Source organism: Protopterus annectens, chromosome 8.part0, assembly GCF_019279795.1.
Source record: "Protopterus annectens isolate FY-2018-M chromosome 8.part0, PAN1.0, whole genome shotgun sequence".
Lineage (NCBI taxonomy): Eukaryota > Metazoa > Chordata > Ceratodontiformes > Protopteridae > Protopterus > Protopterus annectens.
The window spans coordinates 1,701,006,503-1,701,024,645 of record NC_056741.1 but is presented as its reverse complement, the minus strand read 5'-3'; the positions used below and the strand labels follow the sequence as shown (position 1 = coordinate 1,701,024,645).

The window sequence follows — 18,143 nt, the reverse complement described above, 5'->3', positions numbered from 1 at the left end:
GTAGCAGGTGATAATTCTGATATATTTATAAGAACCCCCAGACCATATGTGTCTCACATGAACATGTGTCATGAAACTTGATAAAGAAAAGGACTGCACAGACATCCTACCATGGGTACCACAAAAATAATTTTATTGATGAAATACAATGTCTTTACTGAAAGTTTTCTCACTGTTTTATCTCTCCTACTGTTACTCTGTGGGAAGAACTGGTAAACTCCTATAGATTACTGAGGAGTGATCCATGCCTGGCTTACAAGGCATCTGCGGAACCCACACTTATGGATCTCTTACATAATTGCAAGCCAAAGAGTATCAGAAATACAAGGTCTAGGGAATTGAATTTTGTCTGTGAGTTACACAGAACATGCTGGAGACACAGATTTGTGTCCCAGAGACTGACCCTCCTATGGTACAGACTTTCCATCCATGTGAAGCTGAGTTCATCAATTACCCAGTTTAAGCTTAACCTAGACCATTGGATGGGGTACAAAAAATTTATACAGGGCTGCTACCCATGTCCCTTATGGACAAACATAGTTTATAAATGCCTGGCCAACCATCAATTTCCTATTTGAATACAGTACATCATTATTTTTTCAGGAAAACTTTGCTAGGCTTAGAAAGAAACCCCCCCCCCCCAGGATGTTACCCTAGTAACAATAAATGTATATATAACAACTGTAGGTTTTTCATGGATGAAAGCTTAGATTTTACCCACATGTACAATAAGATTTTGGTCACTATGGTGACCAGGTTGTAAAAACATGTTGGTACCAATCTTTCTTTCATTCTAGCTAATTTAGGAAGATGAAATGATTTTCATAAAGTCTTAGCAATATAAGCAGCTTAAATACTAAAATTACAGAACTTGAATTAGGCCAACCTTAGCTCTGGAAAAAATGCTGGAATTGCTGTTATAAGTGAAATATGATTTGGGCCAGATAAGCCTCCACTCATTACTGCCAGATTTGCAAGTTCTGATTACTAAACAACCAGGAAAAATGGTGGATATGTCTCTGCATATGTCAGGAATGCCATACGTTCATTGCTGTCCTGACAAAGCCAACGCCTTAGGTTTTTTAAGTTTCACTAAAACATAATACTGTCACCATTTATGGTTGCTGCTGGAGTCCATGCCTTCCATTAAAAGAAGGTTATATGTTCTAGAAGGTCTCTACAAACTATTAAAGCAGTAGTAAACTAGTAGATCTCACTTTTCCTAACTGTTCTCAGTTGTGTAAGTACTAACTGGACAAAACCTACTTTGGAAAATGTGAATCCAAACGTCTCAACAATATTATACACCTAAGCTATACCCAAAGTGTTTAATTTCCAATTAGGAAAACCTATGTTTAGATACAATATTTACATCAGTAACCTTTATACTGAAGTTCTATGTTGAATAGGTTCCCCTAAGCTTTTTTGTACCCTTAGAAATTTGCTGTTCACTTTTTCCCTTAGAACTGATCTAGTTCTCATAATAAACACCCTATTCCCACTCTAAAGCCTGGCACTTGCTCACTAAAGCAATTATATAAGTCAGCACTAAAATATTAAAAGCACTACACCCTTACAAACTCCCCTTGAGTACTTTGTTTCTCATTGGCCCTTTTTTTCAATTATAAAGGAATTCCCAGTACTATTCTAGCATGTCCAAAGGTCAGTTGTCAATCTCCTCTCTGGTCCAGCTAGTGAATCTGGGAATCTTGAGGCAATGTTACAACTGCCTCATGTACACAGACAACCCTCTCCTCCTCCCAACAAATTCCAACACATGTGAGAGATGCAACCATATAGCCAAACTGGAGGCTAAGCTCTCTCAACTCAGTACTGGCGTAATCAGTCAGGAGGAGAAGGAAACCACACTCACTACAATTCCAGTCTCACATAGACCTACCACGACAGCAAACCAAACACATAAACACACAAAAACATACTCGGAGGCTCTAAATAAAAATCTGCCTAAGCAGCAGAGACCTCCAAAGCAGACACCCAAGCAACCGCTACCCCAAAACAAAACACATGCAACACATAGCTCACAAAGCCAGTGTGCCGAACAGTCAACAACACACCTGATACACTTGTAATAGGTGACTCTATCATCAGGCACACTGACGTCCCGCTCATCAGGCTGAACAAGGAGAAGGTCACGGTGAGCTGCCTGTCGGGCGCTAGGATCCGTCACATAACACAAGCACTCAGGTCACTCCAAGGCAAGTACAAATATGACTCAGTCATTGTCCATGCTGGTGTGAATGACCTGAGACATACCTCCCTGGACTACATGAAAAGAGACATAGAGGAGCTCTCTGAGCATGTAGCACAGGCCGGTATGACCCTGAACTTGAGTAGCATCTTACCCTCACCAAGAATGATGCCACAATATAAAGACAAGATGATCAATTTCAACAATTGGCTTAAGTATTGGTGTCATTCAAAGGGGATCCAATGCCTGTCTGCCTGGGATGACATGCTCGACAATCCATGATGCTTCGCTAGGGACGGCTTGCACCTGTCACCCCTGGGCTTTCGGATATTGGCAGAGGCTCTTGCCACCCCCATAGTGCCTTTTTTAGGCAAGGCTCAAAAGACAAACTCACCTCCATAGATATCACAAGGGATAAGAAACTAAGAGTAATGCTACTCAACGCCAGAAGTCTAAACCTCAAGATGCACACAGTAACGCAGTGCAGTAACAGAAACCTGGTTCAAGGCTTCCAAGAGCACCCCAGCACTACCAGGTTATACCTCATACCATGTTTTTCGGCCCCAAAACTTGGACCGAACCACAAAAGGAGGGGGAGTATCAATATTCGTCAAAGATACCCACACCTCCAGGTTGGTGACACAGCACGAAGCATCAGAGACTATCCATGTGCAACTAACAGTGGGTAAAACTGCCTTCCAGTTTATAGCCTGCTACAGGCCACCCTCCCAAACCCAGGAACCCCACTTGGCCTTCCTGAGAACACTGGAAAATATGAAGGTTTCTCCAAACACCATTATATTGGGTGACTTCAACTACCCTAACATAGACTGGGAGCATTACTCTAGCTCCAACACCCTAACCCAAAGGTTCCTAGGATTTATAAACTCAAATGCTATGGAACAACTTGTTGCCACTCCTTCAAGAGGGGAAAACATACTGGACCTGATCATCACCAACATGGGGACTCTATGCTCCAGACCAGAAGTGTATCCCTCATTGGTAAGATCAGACCATAAACTAATCTCACTAGATATTCACATCCCGACCCCAGCCCTGCCCAGAAAACCACAGTGAAAAACTTCTCTAAAGCAAATTTCACACTCCTCAAAACCAAGGTGGAATCCTTCAAAGCCCCCGGGCCTGTGGAAAATATGGCCCAGACTGCAGAATCCTTTATAAACGCATTCTATGAACACCTCCAGGAATACATGGATCATGCAATCCCAAATAAAACCAAGATCCAATCCTCCAAAGTTAGGCATCCTGTCTGGTGGACCCCAGCCATAAACAAACTATACAATAGAAGGAGGAAGCTACTACATGATAGAGCAAAATCCAAAAAAGGGAAGGTATCTCTGATCAGTATTAGCAAAAAACTACGGGCACTCATAAAATTGTCTAAGGCCAGCTTCAAGGGAAAAATTGCACAGGACACTAAGGATAATCACAAGGCTTTCTTTAGTTATGTTAGGAACCTGGATGGGAATTCCCAGATATGCTCAGAATTAGTCCAAAATGACAAAAAATACACCGAACCCACAGACATTGACAACATCCTAGCTGACAGGTTCAGCGCAAACTTCTCCCCCCCTTCCCCATCAAAATGGCAAATATCTATCCCAACAGAGTGCTCCCCCCTGACATCTCAGATGCTCAGGTAAGAGCCACCCTCTTCAAAGCAAAAAACACAGCATCAATGGGACCAGAAGGTGTCCCAGGCTGCATCCTACATGAACTCCAAGAAGAACTAAACCCAAACATAAAACTACTGTTCAGTCTCAGCCTTACTACAGGATATGTACCCAAAGAATGGCGTACAGCAACAGTGATCCCTCTCCACAAAGGTGGTGCCTCAATGGATCCTGGAAACTATCGACCCATAAGCTTGACTAGCTTGATCTGCAAAGCTTTGGAAAGGATCATCATGGACCTCATAAATAAAGATATTGGGGGCCTACAGACACTGGATCCTACCCAGTTCAGCTTTGTTAAGGGCAGATCCTGCCTCTTAAACCTGGTTGATTTCTTTGAAACAGTCACCAAGGCCATTGACGAGGGGAAGGTGGACCACACAGCCTACCTGGACCTTGCAAAAGTCTTCGATACAATATCCCACTCGGGCATTATAGATAAGCTCACCAGCTTAAATATAAACCCCTATGTCACTAGATGGGTTGCAAACTGGCTCAAGGACAGAACCCACATGGTTAGAATTGCTGGAGCCATATCAGACTCCAAACCAGTTACAAGTGGCGTCCCACAAGGCTCAGTTCTGGGACCTCTCTTGTTCGGTATATATTTCTCGGAGGTACAGGCTAACAGGGAAGGACTGTGGCTGACCAAGTTCGCAGATGACTACAAACTGGGCACCATAATCGACTCTCCAGCCGACACAAGCATCCTACAAAAGGGCCTCATAGAAACAGACAACTGGTGCCAGAGCCATGGCCTCAAGCTAAACGCCAAAAAGTGTATAGTCATCCCTTTTGGCAAAAACAAAGTTCCCACAAATTACCACATAGGTGGTAATCCATTAAGTATGGAAGAAGTAATTAGGGACCTGGGGACCCAAGTTGATAGCAATCTCTCATTTGACAACCACGTGGCCAAAGGGCCAAAGTGGTTAGAAAAACATTTTATATAGCCCACCTAATCATGAAGGGATTCACATCTAGATCAGGGGAGGTCATCGTGCCTCTTTACTCATCCCTCATCAGGCCCATAATTGAGTAAAATGCCCCTTTTGGGATGTACCTTACCAGACACCTGCAGCAACTGGAAAGACCCCAAAAGTACCTCACCAAGAGGATCAAGGGGCTCAAACAGATGCCATATGCTGCCTGGTTAAAGAAACTCCAGCTCTACTCAGTGGCATACCACCTACTCAGAGGCGATCTGCGCCTGACTTATAAAGCCATGTCCAACCTAGAATCAATGGACATGCTGCACCTCAGAAAATCCAAATCCCATCGAGCTATGCACTCGAGAGACTTGAACCTCAGCACTGAAATAAATAGGACATGCTGGAGGGACAGATTCATAACCCAGAGGCTCCCTTCACTCTGGAATAAAATCCCAGTTCAGGTTAGGCAGAGTCCCTCATTGACTCTTTTCAAGAGGAATCTTGATGAGCGGATGGGAGATAGTAGGTTTACCCCGGGTATCACTTCTGTGTCACTGTTAGACAGAGGCACAGTATACTAACCTCGAAAAAGGGCATAGCAAAATTCATTTAAAATGGGTGGAGAAAGCCAAACACACTCTGGTTAGGCTTATAAATGCCCTAGGGCAGATAGCCTAGTATGAACCTATGAACCTATGAACCTAAATAAGGAATTCTTCATAAACATTCTATAATGCAGACATTCTGCAACCAAAACACCATTGTATGCATACATTTATAAGACAAAAAGGGAATTTGCTAATAAAATTGCCCTGAAATGTAATGGCCATCTTAATGGTGATGTGACTACTCTTGTGGAAATTTTCACCAGCGCTTTTTCTGCATAATACCAGCTTTTGTCAGTATTCAAAATCTCTTCTCTATAACTGACATCTGACTTTTTCTTTAGTAATGCTACAAGACTCATTTACAGAAATCAAGATTACCACTAGTTTGGGTCCAGGTAATAAGCAAAATATTTTTTCCGAACACCATGGTTAACTGACACACATTCTACTATATGCCTTTTAGCTTTTTTATTTATTTATATTTGTTTACCTAAGTGATCTTAGTTGTGTAAGTACTAATTTGGCAAACCTTACTTTGCCTGGAAAATGTGAGTAGTGCCCTGATCAATTTCTCCCAGGTTGATCCATTTCAGGCTCAGCCTGGGTGAAATACAAAGAATTTCACAAACAAAATATACAGAAATGTAAGCAATAACAGAGTAGTTCAGACTACTTGCACAGAAAAAAAAATGTGTAAATAGATTTTAGCGAACAAGCACAGTGCAATGTACAATCAAGCAAAGTGTAATGTACAATATATACATTAGTTTATAAAGTGGGTCAATCTTCAGTGAATCTTGAGAGAGAAGAGGAGACTTGGAAAGGAGACAGATTAGGTGACTTGTCCTGTGTAGAAGCAGGAACATTTGGCTTGGATGAAGAAGTGTTTTGTGAGTTGCATTCTGAATTTGGAATACATGTTGATTTCCTTATTGTCAAAGGGGAGAACGTGCCAAAGAGTAGGTGTCTGAGAGGAAAAAGCTTATGCAGTACTGTGGAGATTGGTTCTAGAGGTAATGGGAGGTGGTGTGGCTTGTGAGTAGTGTCTCAGATTGTAACAGGATTTATTATAAAGTCTAGCTGAAAAGCATGGAAATGTGTGGAGTTAGAGTAGTTTGTAAATCTGGAATCCTGAAAGTATGGTAGATCTTTGTTTTATAGGTTGCTGTTCGGCTTTTTCTAGGGTGATATGATGCTCACAGCGAGTTGAGTTTGTAATGAATCAGCAGATGTAGCTTCCTATGGCTAAGAACTTTATGCTCCTTGTTGGAAAGCCAACTATTTTTCTGTGTTAACATGAGAGGAAATAAATGTTTTTTAACAAAGAACAGACTAATTTCTGTCACTTACACTACAGATAAATGCTTCCAGTGTAGCCTGCTAACTGTTACTTACAGTAAATTCTTTGTCCCATCTCAGTATGTATTCATTAGTAACTGATTATAGCACAAAAACACCACGCTGGACACAAAGTTGTAGATTAGATTAACGCTTTCGTTTATACAAAATGGATAAACTTCTTCAGATAAAAAACAGAGGAAATTGGATGGTTAAATACAAGTGCAAAATGACATCACATCCTGTCAATAAAATCTTACAAAACGTAAAATTTCTTATTACAAATGTTCTCATCCATATTAATACAAAAGGATATCTATACATATAAATAAAAATTTTATATCCAATAATACATCTAGTAGTTAATTAATAACCAGAGCATAAACTCCCTATCTAAATAATGCCCTTAATTTTAATAAACTGGTAATGGAGCTGGTGTCATTTAATCCAGGAGACACAGAGGAATTAAGTTTCAGTTGCCAAACTAACTCCCTTTCTTCTAACTTCAAGGGGGAAGGACCCCCTCTGCCGTTATCTAAGATGTTCTCAATAACTAGGAAGTGGAAACTATGGTGGGGGAATGTTATAACATGTCTTGCTAAGGCATTTGTGGTATTACCCTTAGAAACAGCATAAACATGTTCATAGATCCTATTTTTAAAAGCTCTATCTGTTTTCCCTACATAATATGCAGGGCAGTCGCGACACATAGCAAGGTACACAACCCCTCTTGTGTTACAATTAAATTTATCATTCACATAAAATCTTTTCCCTAGGACTTCAAAAGACTTGGTTACATAAATATGTTTGCACATATTACACACCCCACATTTTGTCATACCAAAATGTGGTCTGTATTTTGCATTTTGTCGTAGTTCTAAGATACTTTTCAAATTTCTCCCTTTTCTAAAAGTTATTTTAGGAGAAATGCCCAAATATTCCCTCAAATGTGTGTCTTTCAAAATGAAGGACCAATTTTTGAAAATAATTGTCCTGATCCAAAATGCATCGTTGGAAAAAGTTGTAATGAAATTTGTTCCAATGAAATCTTCCCCAGTTTTACTATCCGATGTTATTGTAAAGGAAGCTACATTGAGATCATTTATAATAGTAGAATCTTCTTCTGAATGTTCACTTAGTGTTTCAACTGTGTATCTCAAAATAGGTGAAAAAATGCCCTGTTCTCTCTTAGATATAACTTCCCTCAAAAGTTCATTAATGAGTCCACATGGATAACCCCTGGTTGTAAACATGTTTTTTAACAAATTACACTCCTCTTCAAAGTCACAGTCGTGTCGACATCCTAGCTGCCCTAACCAATTGTCCTTTTACTACCCCCCATTTTTGATGTAGGGGGTGGCAGCTGGAAAAATGAAGAAAGGAGTTGGAATAAGTTGTTTTTCGATGGACTCTGGATGTAAATGTACCTAGTTCATAATTCTTGGCTACTAAAACATCCAAATAATTAATGGAGTTAAACTGATAATCATAGGTGAATTCAAGAAAGTCAGTGGACCCATTCATTTCAACCAAGAGTGTGTCTGCTGATTCTCTATCCCCATTCCAAAGGATAAAGATGTCATCAAGGTACCGTGTATACCAAACGGCCTTCTCTTTGAAAATTGGAACATCAAAAAGAAATTTCCTTTCCCATGCTGCCATAACAGCATTAGCAAAGGTACCCCCACAAGGGGAGCCCATCGCTATTCCAGTTTTCTGGAGGAAAAATTTCCCATTAAATATGAAAAAATTATTCATTAGAACAATTTCCAATAGATATATCACCACATCAATATCACAACCCACCATGCCTTCATTCAAAAGGAATTCTCTCACCCAACCACATCCTTTATATTGTGGGATACAGGTGTAAAGATCCCTGACATCTATAGTTAGGAAATTCAAGTTATGATCAAAGGGGACCCTATTGATACTATCCAAAAATGCCCAAGAATCTTTGCAAATTTGTTTCAGATTCTTCAACACCTCTTTTAATTTACAATCAATGTATTTTGCACAACCATAGGTTATTGATTGTCTTCCATCTATAATGGGTCTCAAAGGTGGGTTGTTAAGGCCTTTATGTATCTTCGGTAGGCCGAAAATTTTTGGGATAATTGGGTACACCATTTTTAAATAATGAAATACATCATTACTGATCCTGTTCTCCAAAAACAAGTCACTAATGAATCCATTATCCCTATGATAAGCTCCATTGATCTCATTAAGTGAGACTTCCACATAAGCTGCTGAATGTAACATATCCAAAATTTTATTGTTATAGTCTTCTTTGTTAAAGAAGACCAAACCACCCCCCTTATCAGGTTTGCAAATCCGAACATTTGCATATTCTAGGGTGTCTAAGATGTCTCTTTCCATATCAGTCAAATTACTTCCTTTGTTTGCTCTTTTATGTGATTTTTGCAACATACATCGAATGTCATTTTCACATATCTTTTCATATAGGAGAATGGATGGGTGTAAGGGTGGGTTGAAAATGCTAGCAACCCTAAAGTCATTAACCAGGCTTGAGGTATTTCTAAACATTACTTTTAAATTCAATTTCCTGGTAAAAAGCTTAAGGTCAATCAGCGTTTTGGCAATGTCACTATAATAAGTGGGGACAAACATCAAACCCTTCGCCAGAATATCAACAAGTAATGGATCCAGTACAAAATCAGAATAGTTATAGATCTTAAAATCACCTGTAGAATTAATTATAATATTCAGCTTATCACTGTAACCAACATAAGCCCTCTGGCTATCAGAATTGGAGGTATAAGCCATTACCTCTTCTTCCTGTTCTGATTCTTCCGCTTCTTCTGATTCTGGTATCTGGGAACCTGTTGCTGGCCAGTTTTGTTCCCACCTTTCTGAAAAAAATTCCTATTATTATTGTTATTCCTTTGGTGGGTATCACTGCTGCCATAATTATTGTTATTACTTCTACTGGCAAGCCTTTCACTTCTCCTAATAGGTGAATTGTCATTATTATCACCATTACCCTGTTCATTTAAATTATTACATGACTCAAAAGAGTGTTCAGTGTCACAGTTCCCAAACTCCACATTTACATTATTCTCACCACTCATAACATTATGGTTAATCCCATTCGCAACTTGTAATTTAGGTAAGGGATAAGCTGTGCCTTTGTTATAGGCCAAAGAGTCCCTATTCAGTTTTTTCATTTTATTCTCTTTCACTTTACACAGAGAATTATCAATACTCGAAAAAACACGCAGAAAATCAAATTTGTACCTTCCAAAATCTTTATCAGCTCTGATGTTACTGTCTAACAAAGTTAAATCAGATTGCAACACCAAAATTTGTTCATTATAATGCTTAATCAAACAGTCAGTGAACTCCAGTCCTTGCTTATCGAACAACTGCAATAGTTCCTTATGAAAATCAGAATGTGCTATAAGTCCATTGGGAAAGTGCCATTGCCTTAGGCCCTTCGGAATCTGTTTCCTTGAACTGCATTCTTTCAGGTACTGCACTTCCACTTGTAACTTTTAAAACTTAAAAAGTTTTATATCAAATGTTTTTAAATTATTAGCTAAATTATTAGAGTCATCGCTGCCACCATTTCGGTGTAAATCGGACCCAGCATTGTGGAGAAAACTGCTAGGTTCCTTAAGCCAGTCTGTTAATGTTGGAATAGAGGAAACAGTACCTGAATCAGCGTTGGGCCCATTGTTTGATGCCCCAGATCCATTCGGCATCTCAACCCCATTCAAAAGTCCTGTTGTCGGTAAAATTATATTGCCATTGTTCGATTGAACGACTGTCGAAAACGCGACCCTTTAGTTCACCCGATCATTCGATCCTGGGAACCTGCCTGAGCCTCCATTAGGCTGTTGGTCACAAACGTTCCTGGCTGCCACGCCACTACTGCCACCAATCCTCGCCTCTCCATTTCCAGTCACAATACCAACGCCATTAGATCCCAAGACTCCCGCAACCTGGCTTGCGAGAGTATCAACGCATTGAGTCAGTAGCTCAATAAGAACTGTTAACTTCCCCATGCCAGCAGATTCGTTACCATTAGAGTTGGAGTTAAATTCCGATGAACTTGCGTCAAACGAATCTGCATTCTCGAACAACATTTGCGAACCAGTAGCCATGGTGTTAGACTGACAAACACCACACAAACTCGACCAAATATATTAAATGTATCAAAGCACAAAAACACCACGCTGGACACAAAGTTGTAGATTAGATTAGCGCTTTCATTTATACAAAATGGATAAACTTCTTCAGATAAAAAACAGAGGAAATTGGATGCTTAAATACAAGTGCAAAATGACATCACATCCTGTCAATAAAATCTTACAAAACGTAAAATTTCTTATTACAAATGTTTTCATCCATATTAATACAAAAGGATATATATACATATAAATAAAAATGTTATATCCAATAATATATCTAGTAGTTAATTAATAACCAGAGCATAAACTCCCTATCTAAATAATGCCCTTAATTTTAATAAACTGGTAATGGAGATGGTGTCATTTAATCCAGGAGACACCGAGGAATTAAGTTTCAGTTGCCAAACTAACTCCCTTTCTTCTAACTTCAAGGGGGAAAGACCCCCTCTGCCATTATCTAAGATGTTCTCAATAACTAGGAAGTGGAAACTATGGTGGGGGAACGTTATAACATGTCTTGCTAAGGCATTTGTGGTATGCCGTTTGGTATACACGGTACCTTGATGACATCTTTATCCTCTGGAATGGGGATAGAGAATCAGCAGACACACTCTTGCTTGAATAACTCCTCTAAACTCCTCTAAATGTATATCACATTACTCTTTCTATTTTCTTACCTCTCATTTATCCTCATCATACTGTATTGATTTGAATGCTTTTGAATTGTGAGCTTAAATGTTTTATGTTTTACTCTGTACAATCTCTTTTTGTAAACTTTTGTAATTTTTGTATGCACCTAATTTTGTCTGTATTGGAGCTTTTCTCCCCAGGACTCCATTGAAAACGGGTACTTTTGGCCCAATGGACTATCCTGGTAAACCAACTGCAAATAAATAAATAAATAAATGAATGGGTCCACTGACTTCTTGAATTCACCTATGATTATCAGGTTAACTCCATTAATTATTTGGATGTTTCAGTAGGCAAGAATTATGAAATAGGTACATTTACATCCAGAGTCCATCGAAAAACAACTTATTCCAACTCCTTTCTTCATTTTTCCAGCTGCCACCCCCTACATCAAAAATGGGGGGTAGTAAAAGGACAATTGGTTAGGGCAGCTAGGATGTCGACACTTGACTGTGACTTTGAAGAGGAGTGTAATTTGTTAAAAAACATGTTTACAACCAGGGGTTATCCATGTGGACTCATTAATGAACTTTTGAGGGAAGTTATATCTAAGAGAGAACAGGGCATTTTTTCACGTATTTTGAGATACACAGTTGAAACAGTAAGTGAACATTCAGAAGAAGATTCTACTATTATAAATTATCTCAATGTAGCTTCCTTTACAATAACATCGGATAGTAAAACTGGGGAAGATTTCATTGGAACAAATTTCATTACAACTTTTTCCAACGATGCATTTTGGATCAGGACAATTATTTTCAAAAATTGGTCCTTCATTTTGGAAGACACACATTTGAGAGAATATTTGGGCATTTCTCCTAAAATAACTTTTAGAAAAGGGAGAAATTTGAAAAGTATCTTAAAACTACGACAAAATGCAAAATACAGACCACATTTTGGTATGACAAAATGTGGGGTGTGTAATATGTGCAAACATATTTATGTAACCAAGTCTTTTGAAGTCCTAGGGAAAAGATTTTATGTGAATGATAAATTTAATTGTAACACAAGAGGGGTTGTGTACCTTGCTATGTGTCGCGACTGCCCTGCATATTATGTAGGGAAAACAGATAGAGCTTTTAAAAATAGAATCTATGAACATGTTTATGCTGTTTCTAAGGGTAATACCACAAATGCCTTAGCAAGACATGTTATAACGTTCCCCCACCATAGTTTCCACTTCCTAGTTATTGAGAACATCTTAGAAAACGGCAGAGGGGGTCCTTCCCCCTTGAAGTTAGAAGAAAGGGAGTTAGTTTGGCAACTGAAACTTAATTCCTCGGTGTCTCCTGGATTAAATGACACCATCTCCATTACCAGTTTATTAAAATTAAGGGCATTATTTAGATAGGGAGTTTATGCTCTGGTTATTAATTAACTACTAGATATATTATTGGATATAAAATTTTTATTTATATGTATATATATCCTTTTGTATTAATATGGATGAGAACATTTGTAATAAGAAATTTTACGATTTGTAAGATTTTATTGACAGGATGTGATGTCATTTTGCACTTGTATTTAAGCATCCAATTTCCTCTGTTTTTTATCTGAAGAAGTTTATCCAGTTTGTATAAACGAAAGCGCTAATCTAATCTACAACTTTGTGTCCAGCGTGGTGTTTTTGTGCTTTGATACGTTTAATATATTTGGTCAAGTTTGTTTATTAACTGATTATGTTCTAATGTATCCTTGAATTATGTTCTAATGTATCCGGCAGATGGTCAAAATGATCATCGTGGCAGCAGTCTAAGCTATGTGGGATTACCCCATCTGCACTGGCAGTTTCAAAAATATTGGCCACCTTCCAAGTGCTCCACCTGGCAGGAGGGTGTGAAGCACTCATATAAAAGGCAAGTGAGTGCTTCTTTGGTGGTCCACCTGTCAGTCAGTCTGCAGTTCACAAGCTAGACAGATAAGTCCCTATTAGGGAAAGCCTTCCTTTCTGAACTGAAAATTATGTGAAATTTGTTTTTACAGGAGTTCTGTATCTATGTACCTAAGAAACAAAGTGAAAGGGACAGATATGTTTATTTTCTGCATAATGACTTCCTATTGCTTGTCTGAACTTTGTGACGAAGTAGATATACTTGTAACTAAAGGCCATACTTGTTTGGTAGTTTAAGGAGTACTGTCAGTGGAATACTTTCCTCAGAACCGCCACTTCCTTTTCTCTCTCTCTCTCTCTCTCTCTCTTATTCAGTGACACTTTAACATTACACTACCCCCTCTCAGTTCTTCATCCTCAGCCTTTCTATACAGCAGAAATCAGTCTCATTAGTATGGTTTGTGGTTTAATACTGATAAGGCGTCTTTATCACGCCTTTTGAACAGCCCACAGTCAGTGTATGCTTGTGCTCCAAGGGCTTACTGTAAGTGTAAGTAGTTTAAGACTGACAAGGCGTCTTTTTCATGCCTTTTGAACAGCCCATATTGTATGCTTGTGCTCTAAGGGTTTACTGTAAGTGTAATGTATTTTTCCTGGTGTTTGAAAGCAGAGTGTGGCTTGCTTATGGTTTAATACTGATAAGGGGTCTTTTTCACTCCTTTTGAACAGCCCACAGTGTATGCTTGTGGCAGATTAGTACACAAACAGCTTTACTAAATCCTAACTAACCATGACTTTAATGTGCTGCTAGTTCTTCAACCTGGTTAGGGCTCAATGAACCACGCTACACTCCATTTGGGTATGTAAAGCTAATTAGAGCTGCCAGCTGTGCTTGCTCACAGTGTGAGTTATTTGTAGCACTAGAGTTTCTGCCTTTGGAGGATTAGTAAGCCGATATTGGCAAAATCACCTAACCCCAACTCATAGGGACTTTCTTTGAGCGTGCCTGTTCTTTATTGAACATTTAAAGCATAAAAAAGGTTTATGCAGCGCCACCTAAGTGCTTACCCTTACCAGGGGATTATTTTATAATTATAACTCTACTGTTAAAAGCCAGTAAACAGCTTTAAAAAATACACCATCTCTGAGCGTGCCTGTTCTTTATTGAACATTTAAAGTGTAAAAAGGTTTATGCAGTGCCACCTAAGTGCTTTCCCTTACCAGAGGATTATTTTATAATTCTAACTCCACTGTTAAAAGCCAGTAAACGGCTTTAAAAATACACCATCCACATGGAGACTCTTAAAGGGCCAGGTCTAAACGTACCTCCCTCCAGCGGTGCTCAACGCTGATAGCTTTTACTGATAGGCTGTACTGAAGCTGATTTACTTAAGTGCACCCTAAGGTAGCAGTCCCTTACAGCTGCCATTTAGAACCCCTTAAACGTATTGTGGTAACTGTGCTATGAACTGCTAAATACTTTTTCTCTGTACTGCACTATGATACATTACCCCACATTGTAAAGTGTAGTCCCACTGTACCCTCACATAGTGTCCTATTCTAGCATTGTATTTGCAGACATTGTTTTACTTATTTTTATACTGCTGCAGTTAAGTAGACTGGAATTGTTTTTAACTGCTTCTTTTATTTATACTGCTATAACAAAGGGGCATATAACTATTGCATTATAGAGTTTTGCATTGCTGCTACCAAATATTTAGAAATGTTTCACTGCTAACCAGAAATACTGTCTCTGTGAATGATTAGTCCAATTTGAAATTCTTAGGTTTTTGGAAATGTATACTTGATATTGATATATTTGTCTCTGGGAATGATTAGTGTTATTCTGAGTATTTATACCTTGCTTTGTGATAACTCTTGTTTCTCATCTCTGCCTTGTCTCTCTTGCCTCCTTAAGTTACCCTGCTCATCCTGTGTTTCCAGCACTAGTCAGTAGGAATCTAAAGAACCCTCTCCAAATATCGGTGGGTCACCTCATTGCTTAACTACCCTACAATCCCTCTCTCAAGGACACCAGTAAAGTATATCTGCTGAATAATTCCTACCAGAAAGACTTTCTATTATTGTACCACTAACACAGGTGTTAAAGCCAGTCCTGAGCTAGAAAAGCCAGCAGCCTCTACCCCCCTCTTCTGTATCTTCACTACCTCTCTCCTCCAACCTGCATAGATACCCCTTTTGTCTTACACCCACTGTTCCTTGTTGTCTACCAACTTACTCCCTCTCATATAAGTCTGCAATACTTGAACTATCCACTAGGTGGCACCCTTATTCCAGCCATAATCTCCTTCTTACCTTTCTCTCATGTCCAGCTACTTACCTTAATTTCTTCAGTTCTGTAGTCCCCGAATTGCTATTTAGTCCTCTCATTGTTACCCTCCACTTCTACTGTCTACATCCACCTTTCTAGCCTCTATACTATTCCAACCTACCACCTGGAGTCAGTCCTGCTGATTGATTTCGCTAACTGCTTCAGTATCTGTTTCTACTTGCTCCATTCGCCCTGCTGGCTCACTCTGCTCCTCTCCCTACCCCCAGTTCCCACACACCCGCTGGGGTCCTACCCTTATACTTACTAACCACACCTCTTCCTCTTACCATTACTCTCTAATCACACCTCTTCCTCCTACCATTAATCTCTTAACACTCTTCTATTACCCAACTTTTCCCATATCTACCCTCTCACCACTCCCCTTTAATCATACCACACCCTTCTCCCTTCTTTCATCCATACCCTTTATACTTCTATATTCTGCCAACAGACAATCAATACTTATTCATCCAATGTATAAACCACCCACCCCATTTTATGTCCTACTCTTATTCACACTCTCACTACTACCTCCTTTAATCTTCACCTACCTACTAACCTCCTTTGAGCACCCATTATGTCCACACCTAAACTACCCTAATAAGGAAATAAACTCTCCATCCCTTCCTCTCCTTTTTATCCATGCTAATATAACATCTTCACCCAACTACATACTTCCAAAGTATCATAGAACACTACACATAAAATACAACAATCTAAATCCCAGGAAAGGCCTACTTCTATACAGCAGATTCCCTAACCCAAACTATCTAAGTCCACTACTCTCATTAAAAGATGGTGACATCCACCCTAACCCAGGCCCAACAACAACTCCTATCTCTCTCCATAACCACAAACAATTACCTACTCATGCACTCTCTAAACCATCTAACTCCCTCTTAATAACTCATCTTAATATACGTAGCATTAACAATAAAGTAACTCAACTCCAAGCTCTAGCTGAAGTCTACTCCTTTGATGTTCTCTGCTTAACAGAAACATGGTTAAAACCTGTAACCAAAGACAATGAAATCATCCCACCTGGATATAATATCCTGAGACTTGACCGAGTAGCCAAGAAAGGTGGTGGGGTTACTATTCTATATTAATCTAGCTTACAGTTAATCACTTATGACTGTAAACTACCTCTAGACTCCAATGCAAAAATTCTTATCTCCAAACTTCATCTTAACAATGCCAAATCCATCTATATTATCTGTATGTACCTACCACCTGGTAACAACACTGCCACCATAGAAAATATCATTTGTTGGCTTTCCCAACACCTGCCCCAAGAAACCATAATCCTAGGCGATATAAACATTGATTGGAACTGCTACTGTAATAGCCTCCCTACAACCCACATTAACCTATATGGGTATTCACAAACCATTACTTCCCCCACCAGAATAAATAAATCAAACAAGAAAGCAAGCTTATTAGACTGGATTCTCATAAACCATCATCCTCACATTTATGATTCTGGAACCCTCCCTGATGATATAAGTGACCACTTACTTACCTACATCATCAGGCATAAAACCAATACTCCCATTCCAACATCTATCAGAAACATCAGATCTAAAAAGAACTTTAACCCTGAACTACTCCAAATGGAACTGAGAGCTTGCAACTGGTCTCCCTTACAACACCTCCCTTTAGAAGAAGCCATTAATTACTTTAACTCTAACTTCCTTGCCATTCTTAACCACCATGCTCAAACCAGATTAATTAGAATTAAAACCAACTCTGCACCCTGGCTGTCAAAAGAAACCAAACACAAAATACATCTTAGAAATAAATTTTGGGCAAAATGGAGAATGACTAAAAACCCTGTAGACCAACAAACCTTTAGACAGTTAAGAAATGATACCAAGAAAGCTATAATTTCCGATAAAAGAAACTACTACCTACAATCTTAACAAGCTAACCAAAACAACCCACAAAAATTTTGGACTAGCATTAACCAACTACTCCATCCAGGTCAATCCACTACTCCAAACCCTCAAAATACTGACCACAAAAATCCCATGAATACAGCCAATGCTTTCAATACCTTTTTTTACTAATGCTATCCAAACACTAGCTAGTCAGCTATCACTTAATAACTTCACCCTACCTTCCTATAAATCAACCTCACCCCCTCCTTTTCATATTCAACCTGTCCCAACAACATATATTCTAACCCTACTACAGAAACTAAAGCCATGCTCTCCCTCAGCAGACCAACTACCTGCTAAATTCCTACAACAATCAGCCAAAGCTATCACTTATCCCATTTCCATTCTGATTAATAGAACCATTACCGAAGGTTATATCCCTAGCCTATGGAAAATCTCCCATATTATCCCCCTC

General features: G+C 39.1%; 1 protein-coding gene across 2 annotated transcripts in view; it reads right to left on the bottom strand.

The window, feature by feature from the left end:
* Positions 1–18,143, bottom strand: part of LCAT (lecithin-cholesterol acyltransferase) — an 853,467-nt gene that overhangs the window by 705,298 nt on the left and 130,026 nt on the right. The window lies entirely within an intron of this gene.